Source organism: Coenobita brevimanus, chromosome 21 (assembly GCF_032717465.1).
Source record: "Coenobita brevimanus isolate Jiangsu-jjx chromosome 21, ASM3271746v2, whole genome shotgun sequence".
Classification (NCBI taxonomy): Eukaryota; Metazoa; Arthropoda; class Malacostraca; order Decapoda; family Coenobitidae; genus Coenobita; species Coenobita brevimanus.
In genome coordinates this window covers 30022871-30041261 of record NC_136974.1, presented here as the reverse complement: position 1 = coordinate 30041261, position 18391 = coordinate 30022871, and positions in this window count along the sequence as shown.

The following is an 18391-nucleotide window of genomic DNA, read 5'->3' as shown; positions in this document are numbered from 1 at the left end:
CTTGCGGTGAAATTACCCCAGTTTACCCTAGTACTATATCGCTTACACATAGAAGGCTCCAACATGCTTGCATGTGTCGGCCTTGGTCACCTACTGGTGGCTCTCCAAGCTGCTCGATCTCTGGCAGCCTCCACATTCAGTTCCTTTTCCCCAAGATCACACTCTACCTTGCCCCTGGTATTTTTCCATCTGCCTCTCACAACCCTACTCCCGAAGTTTGCATATTTCACTTTCAACACCCAAATGTCATCCTCCTATATCTCCACATGCCCAAACCATTTCAATCTGCCCCTCCTCATCACTGTACCACTACATTTCAGTCCTATCCATCCTCCTAACTCTTCAGTCATAAACCCAGCCCCCCCAGGCTTCGCATTCAAGGATGCAATACATATCCATCTGATCACTGTCATTTCTGTATGTCTGAGCCTGCAAAAATCCTCATCCTTTACTGCCAAGGTCTCACTACCATATGCCATTATTATCCTAAAACATGCCGCATTCAAAGATCCCTTAGCATGGAGGGAGAGTCCTCTCAATGCCAGAAGCAGCAGCTCCCTGATCTTCCTCCAACCACTCCTTACCCTAACCACAGAGCTACTGGTACCTCTAGCCCCACCTCCAGCACATATCATGTCCCCCAGACTACAAAACTCTTTCAAACACTCAAAAGACTCACCAGCAAGATTAATCATTTAAAGCCTGAAAATCTATATTCAGTATACTCTCCCCAACTCACTACATACACAAAATCAGAACCATCTAGCAGCCTACCTATGCCACTACATGTTTTATGCACCACTTATCAAAAATACTGCATAAGATGGAGGTGTTATTTTAAAGGCATCTTCAAAATTTTCCTACATCATGCTGAGAACCCAAGTGTCAAAATGTGTAGTATAAAAAAAAAAAAAAAAAAAAAAAAAAGTAACTCACTATGCTTTGACATAAGGGTCCATAGCCCCTTAACTCATAGTTATGTATGGTATTTTTAACCTTTACACCACATTTGTTCCAGGAAAAACCTAATAGGCCTAAATTATTAAAGCTATAATTTTAGGCAACTTCTTTCTATAAATATACCCCAGGAAGCAATTTAAATTCCCTTAGAATATCTGATTCTGTTTACACAGGAAATGACACCATCCTTCTTGTAAACCACAATTTTCCCATGTCCCTCCAGACAAAATAAAGCAAATACTGTTCTTTATTATAGGTAAGGTTAGGTAACCTGGGGATGGGCTAATTTAATGCCAAAACACAATTTTTCAGTATGGTCAGATCAGGTTAATTTATTAATCATTCCTGGTAAAAATGAAGGCTGCTATACTGACCCTTTGTAATGATGCTAATTTAACATCTTGGAAAAGGTTAATTTCCGCAAGGTGCTTACAGAAGACAATTTGCTTAAAATTATACGGTAGGTGGTATAATGAAAGTCTACTGGTTTCTCCCTACATGAGTTTGGTGCAAAGGCAAAAACTTGCCATATGCACATTTGGAGCCAAGATTAATCACTTCAAACTGTGCATCAATATCAGGCAAGTGGAATGGCACATTTCTTCTTAGTTAACATGGCATCACAAACTTTGCTCAGCTATACATGTTCCACACTTTCAAGTGCTGATACCATATCTATAACTTAATATTTACTGTACCTCAACTGAATATTAACCAAACTATTTTTCAAAAGAGCAAAATGTGGCATTGTTCAATTACAGTAGTAAACACCTCCGCAGAAAATCAGAGAAAGCTCCCATTCCTATAACACAGTACTACATTTTTTCTTTACAGAATACAAACTGATTTATCAATGTGCTGTGAGATTTAAAATAACAGAAATGTTGCCATTTTCTGAGTTATTAAAATAAGCACAGAACCTTCTCAATTTTGCACACAAACCAAGACCAAGGGAACCTAAACTAACCATGAAGCAACATATCTGTCTTAACCTTACCATGTTAGTTATATCAGCTGAATTTGAGAATTGCAAATGAATAAACTACAGTATAATGACACTTAGTCCATTGTTGGATGCACAGTTCTCCTTCACCCTAGTGCACATGCTCAGTAGCCATTGCATTTCTTTGTACATTAAAGTTCCCCTATTGGAAACTCACTGATCCATCCTAACCTGACCTACCTTATCTTAACTGGGGGCCAAGCTCTACACCCCCTCCTCCTCATTTTAACCACACGGGAGAACTTTCTGCACAGGGGAACTCTGTACATACGATGACATTATAAACTTTCTAACCTCTACTGTACATCTATGAATGTGAGCTCTCCTACACTGGGTAAATGTTTACAAAACCATAACATCAGATTCCTATGAAATAATCAGAGATGTACCGATGCCAAAAACTTGACCAATACCGATACCGATACCACAAAATTGGACTGATACCGATACTACTACTGATACTGATACTGATACCAGTGGTGCCTGCCGTCTGAGGGTTGTGGCAGGGCCCAGAGCCATTGATGCGAGGCTACCAACCTGTCTCGTACATGTCCATGGTGACAGATGTGGCTCATTACCAAAGGATATACTGTATTACTATGCACCATGTACTCAATATAATACTAAATAATTGGATATTACCAATAATCTATTTTTTATCCCTATAAAACATCCAAATTCTATTTAACAAAGTACCAGTAACTTCCAGATTTTTTTTTTTTTTTTTTTTTTTTAATGTGTCTGACTCTGGGCATAGGCTTCACAGCCTGCTCTCAAGGCCCAGCAGTCCTCCTACATACCAACACCTCTACATGTCACCACTTCGGAGCTAACACTCACCGTCCATATTGAATACATGCTAGGGCTGTCTCATGCAGGACTGGTATATTGGTATTAGCGGGGGTATTTTTACGACATGTCGGCGGGTCTTCTGGTAGATCAGTAAAGCCTGATTTAATGAAATTCAAATCCTTAAACTGTTCCCTGCCCCAGCCGGGATTCGAACCTGGGTCCGTTAAGACTGCAGGCCACCTCTCTACCGATCCCAATACTCTAAAAATGGGCTGATACCGATACATCGGTACATCTCTAGAAATAATACAGTATAACCTCAATATAACAGACTGCAATATACTGGAATTCGCTTTCATCTGGGTACATATTGTAAGCGACCTTAGGCTGCTGGAATCAGTCCAGCGCCATCGGACAAAGTCTGTACAGGGGCTTGAAAACCTAGACTAAATGTGCAGATTGATGGCTCTGAACTTACTCTCCATTCAGGGAATACTGCTTTGACATGGTATCATCAAATACTGGCAAATATTTCATGGAAACTCCTCTTTGACCCCAGATGATTTGTTTGCCCGTCCTCTTTGCCCTGCTACTCGGGGACACCAGTTCAAGATTGCCCACTCCCGATGTCAACTTGACGTGCGTAAGAGATTCTTCGGTATCAGATGTGTATCTCTCTGGAATTCCCTGCCCGACTCTGTTGATTCTATTCAGGACCTAGCATCTTTTAAAGCAGCTCTCACCTCCCATCTCGGCAACTCCATGTTTTAGTTCCATTAACTATTGTGATGATATTGTTTCTCTCTTGCCCTATTGCTATTTGCCCCTGCCCCCCAACTTCACTCTTCTGCAAGTAGTTGCTTCATAGCTGTATGTGGTGGACCTTCCAGCCTATATCTTTGCTTTGCTCTCTCTTACTCATTTCTTATTTTCCGTGGGCTGGTGCATCAGCAGTGTGTGGCTCCTGTGGGCCCTTCCTTTGGGCAGGCTCAGGGTCTGGGAAGCCCACCAGGTAAGATCGGACTTCAGAGCTGACCGAACTAAATTCTTATACTGTATATCAGAAAAAGTCCGATTAAGCCAGATGGGTCTGGATTGCCTGACCACTTCGGCTATGTTCGCCACTATCTATCTATCTATCTATCTATAGCCCGACGCCCTAATCCCGCAAAGGGTGGCCGCAGACAAAACGCCTCCAAGTCACTCTGTCACCCACCATTTGACTACCCTCCCCCCAACTCACCCCCCCCTCCCTCATATACCTCTCAACTCCATCCCTCCACCTCATCCTCGGTCTACCTCTCCCTCTCCCTCCCTCCACCTCACCTACATACACCCTCTTAGTCAGTCTTTCATTCTCCATTCTCTTCACATGTCCAAACCACCTCAGTGTATATCTCCTAATCTTCTCAACCACATCCACATCCACCCCACGGCGTTCCTTCACTTCTTCATTCGTCAACCTGTCCCTCCATGTCACTCCACATGCTCCTCTCAAGTAACTCATTTCCACTGCTCTCACTCTTGACTTGTTCCCCTCTTGCAAGGTCCATGCCTCGCTTCCATACGTCAGGGTAGGGATCACAATACTATCATGCAGTGACTTCTTAACTTCCATACGCACCTCCCTATTTCTCATCACTGCTTTCAGTGTACCAACAACCTTCCTTCCCTGCTGTACCCTTTCAAGCACTTCATCCCCCAAAGTTCCATCCTTACTCATCACACTACCCAAGTACTTGAATGCACTCACATTCTCCATATCCTCACCATCCAACCTCACTGCACACTCTGTGACTTCATTCCTCTCAAACACCATAACTTTACTTTTGTTTACATTAACTTTCAGATTCCTCCTCCTACACACTGTCCCAAATTCATTCACCAAACCTTGCAACTCCCATTCATCTTCACTCAACAGTACTGTATCATCAGCAAACAGCAACACCGGAAGCTTCCAAATCTCACCCTCATTCATTAGAGCCACCCCCACATCCACTGCCCTACCCTGCACCTCCTTTACAACCCCATCCATGCAAATATTATACAGCCATGGAGACATCACACAACCCTGTTTCAGTCCAACATTGAGATCAAAGAACTCACTCAGTTCACCATCCACTCGCACCGTAACCCTAGCTCCCTCGTACATACTCTTCACAGCACTCAATTTTCCCTCCACTCCATATATTCTTAATACCTTCCACATACCTTGCCTATCTATTCTGTCATAGGCTTTCTCCAAGTCCATGAAGGCAGCATACACTTTCCTTCCCTTCTCTAGATACTTCTCCACTAAACATCTTAGAACAAATATCTGATCTACACACCCTTTTCCCTTCCTAAATCCCCCTTGTTCTTCTCCAACTAGCTCCTCTGTCATATGCCTAACCCTATCAATGAGTATTCTACCATATATTTTACCAGTCACACTAAGTAGGCAAATACCCCTATGGTTACCACATACTTCTCTCTCTCCTTTTCCTTTGTATAAAGGAACAATTATACCTGATTTCCAGTCCTCTGGAACCCTTCCCTCTTCCCATGCCAATCTACACAACTTCCATATCCACTCCACAACAATCTCACCCCCATACCTAAGCATTTCACCACACACTCCATCAATTCCTGGGGCCTTTCCCAACTTAATATTATTCATCGCTTCCACTACTTCCGCCCTACTGATCTCTTCCTCCCTCCTCTCATCTCTTCTTCTCCCAGCCATTCCCCAACCACTTATACTCGCACTGCTCTCACTCTCAACATTCAACAAATCCTCAAAGTGCTCCTTCCATCTCCTCAGCTTCTCTCTCTTCTCCACCAACAATCTATTATTCCTATCTTTCACTCCCCTACTATTTCCCCTTTCACACTGCCTTACTCTCTTTACCTCCTTCCAAAACAATTTCTTACTCTCCCTCCATTTCACACTCAGTTTCCTCCCAAACTCCTCATCCACTTTCTTTTTACTCTCCTTCACCAGTCTCTTAACCTCCCTTCTCCTGCTCACTTATACCTCTCTCTTCTCTCTCTCATCTTCTCCCCTACCTCTACTCGCTAACCATTCACTATATGCCTTCTTCTTTTGTTCCACAGCTCGTTTCACCTCATCATTCCACCATGCTGTACCTTGCACACCCTTGCATCTCCTCCTCACTCCACAAACCGCCTCACATGCTGCGCCTATCTCTTCCGTGAATATCTTACATACCTCTTCCACCCCTTCCATCTGCTCTAGCTCATACCTTCCCAGTATTTCTTCCACTATGCTCTTATACTCTGTCATTTTCTCACTATCTTGCAATTTCTCCACTAAGGTAAATAAACGACATGTTGATCAGTGTTCAGTACAGTATTATTATATATATTATACCATCTGATTATTGTAAAGAATGTATAATACAGTACAGTACACTGCAATGGTAGTGAAAAACCATTGATGTGATCTGGACTAATGTCTGATATATTGGAAAAAGTCCAGGTTAGCAGGGGGAAGTCCAGATGTCACTTTTATCAGGGTTTCACTTATTTTGAAATGGCTGGGCCCCCATTAGTCTGTTATAGTGAGGTTTTATTGAAATGTGAATCAATACATTGCACAGCTCAAAGACAACTTTCTTCTGCAAATAAAAATTATGCAATGTTATGAGGTCCTTACTGTGATGTTGCGGCTTTTTAAAATTAATCCCAACCTACTTTTTTTTAATGGTGGAAAAAAAAATGATCTTTCAAGTTACTGCAGGCATAACCTACCAAAATGCCACTTAACCTAACCCAGATCTGTGTCACCATTGGCAGAGTTTATTTTGACTCACTTCCAATTTCAGAACAAAAGATAGACCCAATTCCAGGCCCATGATTGGTTGAGTCAGGGGCATAATGCACGAGCAAAAACAAAAGCATACCATCTATGACCATAATGCACCACCAACATAAACAACCTGCCTCAAATGGACAAAATGTAAACATTAAGTCCATGTATGCCCTGAAAAAAAGGAACTGCCAACACAGGCAAAGGCCTATATTAAAGACCCACACTATCTCACTAATTTATAATTTGCATGCAAAACGTCAGTTGAAAGTTGACTTAAAACTGTGCACCATGTTAATTCCCGTTATTTCTTAGAATTCTGGTGATATGATTTTACAGACATTATTATCTCTACACTTGCTCAGAGGTTCAGTGGCTACTGAAGGTGGTTTGGACAAGTATTTACCTTACATATTTACTGCAAAATTACAGCGATACAACATTACTTTTGCCCACGTTTGCTACTGCATATTCCTACTACTATTATTTTTGCACAAGGGTGCTGTCACTATTCTGGCTATTTATGAATGATTGTTTATACACGACCTTAAACAATAACAGTCTACCGGTCTGTTGGTTAAAAAAAAATGCTTCCAGACTTTCCAAAAAAATTGATACCAGGCCCTAATTAAACTCTTCAGTTGATTATGTTAATGTTGAAATAATGTATCGACTGCAACAATCATATTCAACTGCGATTTAAACTATAAAGACAAACTTCCGGAGTCACAAGGCCCCACCCCACCACCTCCGTCAGCCTCGCCCACCTTGTATTTTCCTCAAACATGTTCCATTTACCACACAACAGATTTCATTTCCTTTCTCAGCGTAACCTTTATGGCATACGGTAATATACACAGAGAAAAAAAGGTAATATAAAACTATTATGGGGAACTAATGTTGAAAAAAGATATGCTCACCCGTTTGAACCCTCCTCAGCGTGGACCCTACGCAGGTGAAGCGTAGTGTTGCCAAATCTCTCAGGTAAGAGTGCTGATGTGCCGCTGCCATTGTATCGGAATTTTTATTTTTGCTGTTTTCTTTTATTGGTAACGGCCATTTTAAGTTTCAAAAACTATTTTGTGGTACCAAAATGGCCTCAGCTAATAATAATAATAATAATAATAATAATAATAATAATAAAAATCTATTGCCAGTGGGTGGCCACAAATAAAGCGCCTGCATGTCGCCCTGTCCACAGGCATTTCAACTGCCCTCCTCCCAGTTCACACTCCTCTCTCTCAAATAGCTCTCCACTACATCCCCCCATCTAATCCTCGGCCTCCTCCTCCCTCTTCTCCCTGCACTTTACTCACGTATAATAGCCTACTCTCCTCGTTATTGCTCTCCATCCTCTCTTCGTGGCCAAACCACCTCAATGTATTCCTCATAACGCCTTCTATCACATCCACATCCACACCACAACGCTTCTTCACTTCCTCAACTCTACATGCTCCTCTCAACTAATTTCCACCGCACCTTGACTTGCGTCCTTCTAACAAAGTCCAAGCCTCATTTCCATGCGATAGAGTTGGTGTCGCAGTATTATCATGCAGCAACTTTTTTTACTTCCATGCTCACCTCCCTATTTCTTATCACTGTCTTCAAGGAATCAGTCATCTTTCTTCCTTATTGTACCCTTTCAAGTATTTCATCCTCCAAACTTCCATCATTACTCATCACAAACCAAATACTTTAATGCACTCACATTTTCCATTTCCTCACCATCCAATTTCGCTGTACATTCAGTGACTTCATTTCTCTCGAAGACCGTAACTTTACTCTTCCTCAAATTCACCTTGAGATTTTGTCTCATACACACTCTCCCAAACTCATTCACCAAGCCATGCAGTTCCCCTCCGTCTTAACAGTACAGTATCATCTACTCGTACAAAGAACAATGCAAGAAGTTTCCAAACGCTGCCATCTCTCATAAGGGAGGCTCTAACATCCACTGCTCTACCTTGTATCTTTTTTATAACTCCATCCATACACAGACTGAACAACCATGGAGACATGACACATCCCTGTTTGAATCCAGCATTCAAACAGAAAAATTCACTCATTTTACAATCCACACGCACTGCATCCTTAGTACCCTCATATATGCTCTTCACGGCATTCAACAACTTCACATTTACTTATTATATTCTTAATATTTTCCATATGCCTTGTCTGTCCACTCCGTCATATGCTTTCTCCAAATCCATGAAGGCTGCGTACATCTTCTTTCCCTTCTCTTGAAACTTTCCCACTACAAACCTAAGGATGAATATCTGATCTACACAGCCTCTTCCTTTCCTAAAACATCCTTGTTCTTCTCCAACTAATTCCTCTGTTATTTATCTAACTCTGTTCATAAGTATCCTACCGTATACTTTGTCTATCATACTAAGAAGACAATGCCCCTATGATTATCACACCCTTTTTTTTCCCTTTTTCCTTTGTACAGGGGAATCCTTCCAGTCCTCCGGGATTCTACCTTCCCCCTACGCCATTATACACGTCTTCCATATTCATTCTGTTTCTATCTCTCCGTGCTTCATCATTTCACCATATACTTCATCAATTCCTGGGGTTTTCTTCATTTTGACTTTCTTCATTGCTTCCAGTACTTCCATCCTACTGATCTCTTCCTCCCTTCTCACCACCTTCCTACTCCCAGCCATTCGCCAACCACTTAGCCTATACTCGCATTACTTTCGTTCTCCGTATTTTGCTCTCCATCTGCTCACCTTTTCTCCCTTCTCCACTGTTAATCTATCATTTTTATCTTTCACTCCCCTACTAACTTCTTTATCACCCTGTCTAATTCCGTTTATCTACTTCCAGAAAATTTTCTTACATTCCCTCCACTATACACTCAAATTCCTTCCAAATTCCTCATCAGCTCTCCTTTTACCCCCTTATATATATATATATATATATATATATATATATATATATATATATATATATATATATATATATATATATATTCACCTCTCTCTTCCTCTCTACATATAAATCTCTCTTCCTCCTCTCACTTTCCTCCATGTCTCTGCTTCCCATCCACTGACTATATGCTTTATTATTATTATTATTTTTTGCGCAACACCTTTCCTTACCTCTTCACTTCACCATGCTGTTCCTTGCACCCCCTTTCGTCTTTTCTTCACCCCACACACACCACTTCACATGCTGCACAGATTTCTTCTGTGAAAATCTTACACACACCTTCCACCTTCCCCATCTGCTCCAAATAGTATTTACCCAATCACTCCTCCACTTCTGTGGTATACTTTGCCTTTTTTCCATCTTCTTGAAACCTTTCTATCCTCCTTGCGTGGACTACTTCCTCCTGTCCTTCCCTCCTATTCCTCCATTGCACCCGAACCTTGACCTTCACCACCACCAAGTGGTGGTCAGAAGGTCCACTCCCTCAACCTATGTATGCTCTTGCATCCACTACATACCTTCACATTCTGTCATCCACACACACATAATCAACCATTGCCTTCTGTTCATTCAGTTCACCATCCGCCAATCACTCGCCCCTTATACCTGTGGGTCATTTTGTGCCTGAAGCCAACTCCCTGGCCACACAAATTGTCCACAAGAGCTCTGCCATTCTCTTCCACTTCAGCACGCACAACCCACTCAACAACTACTCCATCCATCTTCACATTCCCTACTTTTCCATTCATATCTCCAGTCAGAAACAGTCTCATTCCTCTCAAACTTTTCCATGCACGCTTCCACATTTGCCCAGAACTCTTCTTTCATTCTGCTTGCACGATCTTGGTTTCGCGCACACATACACACATTTGCCCATGTTTGTATTCCTACTAAATGTCTTACCCACACAATCCTTGAACCAACTGATCTATACCCTCATATATTCTCCTTCCATCTCTTGTACATGATAATACATACACCCTCTTTTGCCCTCTCATTCTAACCTACTCCAGCGCATATACCCCATCCATACTCCCATTCTCTCCTCTTCACTTAGTCTCAGTTAATCCACATATGTCCACTTTGGCATCCCTAAGCAACTGAAGAATCTCTCTTTCACCTCATCATTTGCACCTCTTACATTCCATTTCTTTTACATCATGTAAAACAGCTACTTTCGAAGCAAAAGGAAAGTCAAAGAAAATACAAACCATCATGGATGCGTGGAAAATCTGTATCAATGAAGAAGCTATTTGTGAAGTCCTTAACAAAAAATTTCAGTCAGTTTTTACAGAAGAAAGATCTGAGAGAGTTGAAAAGGAACAAGCATGCCCACACGTATTGACAAAAATAGGCATATTGGAACAAAAGGTCTAGGAAGAGTTGAGCAAATTAGACAAAGAAAAACAAATGGTCCTGACGAGATTTCAGGATAGGCATTACATGAATGTGCAGAAGAGTTAAGCAGACCAGTATATTTGATATTCAAGGAATCCTTAAGACAAAGTAAACTACCAGGTATATGGATGAAAGCAAACCTTGTTCCCCTCTTCAAGAAAGGAAATAGACAAAGTCCACTTGTCTACGAACCAGTATCACTAAACGGTGTTGTAAGATATTAGAAAAGCTGATAAGAAAAATTTAGATAAATCATCTCCATGACAGAAAGACATTTCGGTTTTAGAAAGGGAAAAATCATGTGTTACTAATCTATTAAGCAACTATGATAGAGTTGCAGAAACACCACGGAAAAGAGAAGGATGGGTATGTGGATTTCGAGAAAGCATTGGACAGAGTACCACACCAAGGCTTCTGAGGAAACTACCATCAAGGAGGAATCCAAGGTAATCTGCAATGTTAGATGCAATATTTTCTCAAAAAAAAGGAAATGAGAACAGTACTAAGAGAAAATTACTTATCATGGAGGGAAGAGACTAGTGGAGTCCCACAGGGCTCGGTGCTGACACCAATTATGTATTCATTATATATAAATAACACTGACAGCAACTTTGGAAATGGAAGCTATCTAATTGTGTTTGCTGATGATGCAAAAATACAAACGAGAATTACAAACATAGACTTTTGCAGGGAACTACAAGAAAAATTAAGTAGCTTCATGAATGGAGCAATACATGGCAAATGGAGCTCACTGTAGACAGATGCCATGTAATCAAGTTTGGTAAAAGTGAAAAAAGACCTGACGGGCATTATAAGATAGGAAGATCAACAATACACATATCAGAAAAGAAGGACCTAGGAATGATTATCAATAACAAGACTATCTCCAGCTGGCCACATCAGTGAGGAAGTAAGAAACATGTACACACTGCTTTCATTTATGAAAGTAGTAGTCACATATATAAATGAGGACATGTTGACAAAGAAAATTATATCATTTATTAGACCAAAACTGGAGTATGCATCAGCAGAATTGAATCCACATCTCAAGAAACACATAGATAAGACTGAAAAGACGAAGGGCGGCTAAAAGATGAGCACCAAGCCTAAGGGATCTAAGCCATGAAGGAAGACTGGAAAAAGTAAACTTACCATTACGAGAGAGAAGGAAACAAGGAAACATGATTATTCTGTATAAATGCATCACAGGAAAGGAGAAAATAGACATATATGAGTGTATAGCCTATGGGGAAGCAACAGCAAGAAGATACTGCAAAAAACTGCATGAAAAGAGAGGTGATAAAGACGTAAGGAAAGTCATTTTACCCGGGTAGAGCAACTGGCCAGTGGAATGCACTACCGAATGAAAGTGTGTGCCAGAACTATTCATAAATTTAAGGATATGTATGATAAAAATGGTTCAAAACGATGGACAGAACGAGCTTGACCCACTCCTGTAAAGCAACAATTAGGTATGAACAATTAGGTAGGTAAGAACAGAGAGAGAGAGAGAGAGAGAGAGAGAGAGAGAGAGAGAGAGAGAAAATCCGTGTAGGTCTATTTAATATAGTGAAGCCATGATCCTGTACTCATTCTGCTGTGCTCCACCTCGTTGGAGTGAAATGTGGCGGGTGGAGAGGCACTCCTCTACGATTTTGTAAGGCCCTGGAAAAGTTTTCTATTTTAGGTAAATGTATTTGCTATTGTGGATTCAAATACCAAACCACTCAATCCCTTTACTCCATGACGTACAGGCCATAAAAATTTTTTTCGGCACCCTTACTGCACGATACATTATGCGACACCACACGAGACATTGTGAATCAACTGAATTACGGTGCGTGGTTGGTATCCCTGGCCCTGTGTTGCTGGTGTGCGTTCATTCGTCCGCTAATGATGAAATCCAGTGGGAGAGGGAGAGAGATACAGGGGTACCAACCACATCACGTATTCACGCCGTCTGTAACAGTGATCGTTGCGAAGGGTATCAGAGCAAGGGGTGGCGAAAAAATTTTGAGAGGGTGTACAGCTAGTTGAACTATCTACTGAGTTACAGGTGGAAACGCTACAGCTGCTTTATTTGGTCAGACTTTCTTTACTGGATGTTTTACGTCCATGTCCGGCAACCAGTCATTACTTTAGCACATGGCACCACAGAGGGTACTGCGGCATAACTTATTAGTTTGTTTTCTCCACAAAGAAGTGGTTCACTTCCACTTCTTGAATATCAAGTTGTGGTTGTCTGAAATTCTATGAGACTTAGTTATGACTACACTTGTCCATCAACTGGGTTGAAAAGAGTTGTGGATCTTGTCTGGCTGAATAAGACTTAAGCACCATGACATCCACAGAATCCTGCTATGTGCTGTTGATTATTCCATCGACCAGTGGTGGAGGAAAGAATAATGAACTAGCACCTATGTACTAAATAGCTATAAGGCACTAAGGTAGAAGAGAGTGGAGGGAATATTCAAATCAAATGCAAGATATGAAGAGCAGAAAAAGTAATAGTATTGTAAAGAGAAACAGTGGGAAACTCACCTAGAAAATCAGTAAACAGTGGCGGCCACCGTAGTGAGGAATGGAAAAGAGAAACTGAGAGACGATGTTGGAATGTAGACGAGCAATATAGAAAAATGTGACTGATAGTCATGGGGAAGCTACAGTGTGAACAGAGTGATTAAGTTTCATGACTCATTAAATGACCATTAGTGAGGTAGATATGACCCAAGTAAAGACGAGCAAGGATAGTCTCCCACTGGGGACGGGGGAAGGGGGAGGGAATTGATGTGTGCCAAGGAAGAACTGAGGAGTTTAATACTGTGAAGTTTGTTTTTAACGTGCAGGTCCCATGAGGACAGCAAATGTTCACGGAAGAGACGAATAGAAAAGGAAAGCAATCAAGAGCAGGAATGGGGTGGATAGAAGACTTAGAATACTGAACGTGCCTATAAGTCAGCATGTTCATTACCAGTATTCCGGGTGCGACGATTTTCTTATTTTAACAGATGGCAAACAATGGAAAGAAAAAAAAATGAATAAAAAAAAGTAATCCATACACCAGGTTACAGGCGTCGGCCATTCATAAAAAATCTGTAACAGTTGGACTTGAACAGGCGTAGGTTGAAGTTTGGGAGGAAACCACCCTGGGGAAGCGAGGTCCAAAGAGATGCCCTTCGGGGAATAAAAGAGTTCTGATAGGCAGAAGTGACGCAGTATGGCATTGTGACAATCCAGTCATGAGCGCTACCAGATGCCCGTGTAGCGCGGGAGAAGGCCTAAAGAGAGGTGGCACAATGGATGCAACTTCTTGTGAACATTTGCCATAAAAGTATCTGTAATATAATGCAACAGAGGCAATATTCTTTCTTACTTGTACGGGAGGTAGTTCATTCATAATAGCAGAGTTATTAATAATTCTAACAGCTTTGTTCTGGATTTTGTCCAGTTGTTTAAGTGCAACCACTCCACATCCATTCCACAAGGGTGACCAATATTCCAGCTGAGAGAGCACACGACTCTTGTAAATTATAACTAACTGTTCGCCAGTGAAGAAGCTACGGACTCTGTACAATAATCCAAATTTCTCTGAAGTGGTTTTAGCAAGTGATCTGACATGAGATGTCCAGCTGAGGGTATTGTTGAGTGAAACACAGACAGTTTCAATATTTTTAGAGATAGGACTATTATTAGCATTGAAGGTAATATGGGAATCAGACAATGTCCGTCTGTTAATAAATTGCATATATATTTAGTCTTCCTAGCATTAAATGAGACAATGTTATTTTGTCCCCATTCAGTGATCTTAGGTAAGTCATGATTTACTTAGATAGCTGCACTGAGTTGCGGCTTGAGTCATCTACATATGAGTGAATGGGAGTATGGGTGACAGATAAGAGACCATTAATACGAATCAGGAATAGGGCTAGAGCCAATACTAATCTTGTGGCATGCTGGCATTAATTGAGTGGAAGTTGGAATATGCATCATCTACCTTTACTCCTATCTTCCTGTCGCTGATATATGAGGAAATCAGAAGAACAAACGATGATAGGCCATGGCAAGGGAGTTTGGACAGCAGGAAACAGTGCCACACTCTGCCAAAAGCTTTAGAAATATCAAGGACTACTGCTTGGGTTTCTCCATGGTGGTTAATTGACTGATGGATGTTATGAGTCAGGAGACTGAGTAGGCTATATCAACTGTGGATCTTCCGTGGCGAAAACCACATTGTCTGCAATTCATTTAGGTGTTATATTCAACGTGCTTATTAATTACAGTCTCAAATACTTTACCAAGAGAAGATGTGATGGCTATAGGTCTGTAATCAGAGGGATTAGAGGAACTTCTTCTCTTTGGAACTGGGTGGGTATTGGCTTCTTTCCAAGAATTAAGGAATGAAGAAGTACGTATGCATAGACTGAATAATTTTGTTAGACCAGGAGCAAGTTCTGGGGAACACTTTTTCCAGATTCCACCTGGACTCTGAGCTTTATTAGTTGGTAAATTGTCTAGGATGGATTTTACGTATCTAGTCTGTATGTTATGTGGAGCTATTTCGGGAGAGTCAAGCTCCAGTATAGGGACGTTCAGGTTGACTTCCTTTAAGGTAGAATTTCTGGCAAATGTACTGGCAAGGATGTTCGCTTTTCCACGCGGGTAATAGTGTCACCATCCGGAGATTTTAGTGGGGGAATGAGTGATGACTTGTTAAAGTTATTATTGAAAGAACTGAAAGTTGACCATAATATTCTATTGTCATTAGGATTATTTAATACTTTGGATGTCTGGCTGTGAAAAAAGTTTGATTTAACGAGATTTCATGGTTCCTAGAGATTTTAAATTGACTGAGCGATTCAGATGTTTTTTAATTTTAAGTAAAATTATACACTATGGACTTTTGGGTCGTTGTCCTGGCACAATTGCTGTCAAACCATTCTGAGGAGTCCGATCTATTAATAAACTGTTGACTGGGTATGAACAATTCAATACCAACTTGTATTAAGTCATTAATGTGGGACTGGGTAGAATTATGTCATTAGAGAAGAAAGACTGCCATTGAATGTCAGCAAGATAATTTCTAAATCCATCTTAATCTGCCCTATCAAAGTGCCATCGGGTCACCCTAACAGGTTCAGAACAGGGAGGTTTGGGGGAACTGACTGATGAGGCTTTGATGAGATTGTGGTCGGAGGATACAAGTGGTGACAGTACTTCTAACTTGTACTGACCTGGGTTATTTGTCAGGAATAGGTTCAAGAGATGGGTGTTATGGTCAGGATTATCGGGTATTCTGGTTGGTTGTTTGGCAATTGCGAGAGATCAAATGATTCTGCACACAACCCTCATTCAAGACCAGTATCGTCAGTTGTGGCAGAATGCAATAACCATTCCACATTATGGATGGAGGGAGGGGAAGGGTGGAGGTAAGGGGGAAGGAGGGACGGGAGGATGATGGAGGAGTGAGGAAGTATGGGGGAAGGAGGGAGGAGGGGATTGAGAGAGAGGTTTTTCATGGGGGTGGAAGAGGTGGAGGGAAGAAGAATATTAAAGAAGTGACAAGGAAGGGAGAGAGAGAGAGAGAGAGAGAGAGAGAGAGAGAGAGAGAGAGAGAGAGAGAGAGAGAAGGTCGGTGGGGGAAACAGGCAAGTTAGTAGAGGGGGAGGGAACTAGTGGAGGGACGGAGGGGGGGGAGGGAACAAGTGGAAGGAATCTGGAGGAAGGGAGATTTTTTTTTTTTTTTTTTTTTTTTTTTTGGTCACTGGTCAGTCTGGCTTGTAGTGTGAGTGGTGGAGGGTCTAGACAATTTTTTCCCTCTTTCTCTTCTCTCCTCTTTAAATGCTTTTACGATGATGTTTTTGTTTTTAATTTGTATTGTACCATTCCTGGTAATACTAAAGCTTACTCAAATAACTGAAATCTTAATAACTGGTTACAGCAGGATAACAGAGCCGTGTGTGGACTTTGGGGCTGGTGTGTGTGTGTGTGTGTGTGTGTGTGTGTGTGTGTAATTCACAGGGTCGGTCAGGATCAGGTGATAGATGGCTGTGATCATCAGCTTTTTACTCTCTCGGAAGTGAGCTGAGAGCTCATATAGTCCGATCTAAGGGCAAAGCCTTGACCTTCACACACGCACACCCACATCTTCTTGTTTATGCGGAACAGTGCTTACCCGCTTCGTCAGTGAAACTTTTCGCATCCCGAGCAAGGCGCGAACCCCCGTCTTAGCAGATGCTAGTCGGGAGCGTTACCACTGAGCCAGCGAGAGGTGTGTGTGTGTGTGGGGGGGGGGAGGGGTTGGTGGGGGGGGGAGGTTGGTGGATTGGGGTAGGTTTTGGGTGTGGAATTTAGGTTTTCAATATGTAAAGTTGGGTGGTATTTTATGGCTGTTGATGTAGTTCTTAGTGTAATGACATATGGATTTTCTTTTTCCCGTCTGAATTAGACGAAGGGCAGCATGATGGCAAAGAGCAGAATGACATGGAGTTGAATTAGTGGCCGCCCATTCCGGTTTCAAGACATTTAGCTGCAACGAGTACCACTACAACTACCGGAACTACCACAACCACAAAACCACAAGCAGTGCTTTGGAGGTGGCATTTAACTGGATACTAATTTGGTGAGTATGCCAGTTTTTCTTCTTTTTTTTTCAGTTTTATTATTATATGCTTGCCACTTCTAGATGGCTTTTCTGGAGGGGTTAGGTATATTCACATTCACAACTAAATTTTAATCATTTTTAACGTTTCTCATCTGACAAAGAACCTTCGCCCCTTTTCAGGTGTAGTTAGACTGGAAAGGTAAATGACTAGTAACAAAAGGAGACACATTCATAAGGTTCATTAAATTCCATGCTACAGCTCCCAGCCTCCTTTCAGTTAATTTACGGCCAAGCGTAGTCAAATTGGAAGGGTAGTTTTGACTAGTAACCACGGAGACTTATTAACTTGGCCCAGATTTTCATTTGGAAATTATTTCACAAAGCTCATTGGCAGAATCACAGTGATAAGGTTCTACAGGCATCCTATGGAACTTTATGACTAGTCTTCTAGTATTAATTTTGTATTACAGTTTAGAAAATTACAACGAGGAAATTGAAACGAGCGCTTTTAAATACTTGGGAAGTGTGATGAGTAAGGACAGAAGTTTGGAGGATGAAGCGCTTTCAGGGAGGAAAGGATGTTGGTTCGTTGAAAGCAGCTATAAGAAATAGGGAAATGAGCATGGAAGTAGAAAAGTCGCTGCATGACAGTATTGTGATACCAAGACTAACGTATGGAATTAAGGTTTGGGTCTTGTTGGAAGAACACAAGAGTGAGAGCAGTGGAAGTGAGTTATTTGAGAGGAGCATGTGGAGTTACGTGGAGACACTGACAAATGAGGAAATGAAGGAGGATTGTGGTGTGGATGCGGATGTGATAGATGGCGTTAGGAGAAATACAGAGATGGAGTGGATGGAGAGCGAGAGGCTAACGAGGAGTGTATGTGAG